The following is a 1,965-nucleotide window of genomic DNA, read 5'->3' on the forward strand; positions in this document are numbered from 1 at the left end:
AATTTAAATTCCAAACCCTTAGAATTTTACAAGTTTAAAATTCAACCCTATACTATTATATTATTGCAAGCTTAATTAATATATATGTATAACTTTAAATGCTAGTCTTATCGTTAGTAGGCCTCATTCACGAAGGCAGTCTATAAGGTGGGTATAAGGTTGTTGTCTATAAAATGGCGCTTAATGGGTGTACACTCACACCCACCGCTTGCTTGACTGGTGGAGGGTCGTTAGCCAAACGGGTAGGATAGGGCAACCCTCTCCTCATTAAAAGTATAATGTAAGATACCAAGTAACTACATGTTTTACAAATTCCCAATCTTATTTACTTTAGGGTAAAATGTGAAAATGATGCTAATCCATGGAATTGCACTTTGTACCCTTGTCAATCGTTGGTGGAGCGTGTCTGGTTATCTTACACACTAATTTGGGGATGAAATTGGTAGCGAAGGGTGACTCGATGTTTGTCATAGATCAATGGAGCGTGTGTGGTTTACCGGCACATTGATTAGGTGATAGAGACATTGAGTGCACCATGTTGATTCGCATGGTTATTCACAACTTGTTTGTGATCCTCGGTATCCCAGTCGCAAATTTGAAGTGCATATCGAGATTTAAACATGCCATTGAAAAGTTCAATGAATCTCGAAGATCTAGGAGTTTTCAATACATTTAAAACCTAAATCTCTTTTTCGTTTTTCATGGTGAGAATTAGTGAATCGTCATTCACTTACCTTCAAATTATTTACTTTTAGAGTACGACATCCATTTCTAAGTTGTAAATAATGTTCTTGGGTCCTAGCCCTAATTTCTCATTTGGGTGTTTAATTAGGGATTCATTTCTAATCAAACTTTGTTCCTTTCTTTGTCAGATGTCTGCAAACAACAACAACAATGCTTCTGGGCCATTCTTGTTGATGAACCTATGTCAAAAGGTGACATTTGATGGGTCAAACTTCTGGGCCATTCTCGTTGATGAACCTATGTTAAAAGAATATGTCCTCGATGAAAAGCATGAGAAGATCATCCCAGATGTTGCTACTCCGAAAGAGATGGCCGCCTTTGAGGCCCATGAGTGTGATGTTACGAAAGTTCATTGCATCATGCTGGCCACCATGAACCTCGAACTCCAAATGTCCTATGAGGACATGTATCCATATGAAATGCATCAGGATTTGCTGGACAGGTATCACTAGAGCGCGAGGTAAGAGCGCTATGAGATCATTACTAACATGATCACTGCTAAGATGGGGAGTGGAGAATCCCTAACCTCTCATTTACAGAAAATGCAGAGGTATGTTGATCGTCTTCTCAAACTTAATGTTAAGTTTGATGAGGCTTTGGCAATCGACATAATCATCCACTCCTTACCGTCCTGCTACAACCAGTTTAGGATGACCTACCACATGAACAAGGAAGAGGTCTCCTTAAGAAATCTCCAAGGACTCTTGAGGACTACTAAGAGCAACCTCAAAGACAAATCTGTTGCACCGTACCCTGTTGTGACTGCTCCTGTGATGGCAATAAGTCAAGGAAAGGGTAAAAAGAGGAAGGCTCCATGTAATAGCCACCAAAAGGGGAAGCCCTGTGATGGTTCATCCTCAAGTGGGACCAAAGTAGGCCCCGCTAAACCCTCCTCCAATCGTAAAGAAGCAGAGTGCTTCTATTGTCACGAAAAGGGCCACTGGAAACGAAGCTGCCCGAAGTATCTGCAAGATATAAGGGATGGGAAGATTAAGCCCACCTTTGCAGGTATGTATTCTATTAAATCTAACAACTCATCATTTGCTACATCATGGGTTTTTGATACAGGGTGTGGATTTCACATTTGTTCTGATATGCAGGGCCTAAAAAGAAGTAGGGAAGTGGAACATGGAAAAATGAACCTGATTATGGGAAACAGAAGATCGTCGCCTGTGACCAAAGTTGGGGTTTATTCTTTAGTGTTGAGTAATGGGTTAGGGA

The sequence above is a fragment of the Lactuca sativa genome, chromosome 8 (assembly GCF_002870075.4).
Source record: "Lactuca sativa cultivar Salinas chromosome 8, Lsat_Salinas_v11, whole genome shotgun sequence".
Classification (NCBI taxonomy): domain Eukaryota; kingdom Viridiplantae; phylum Streptophyta; class Magnoliopsida; order Asterales; family Asteraceae; genus Lactuca; species Lactuca sativa.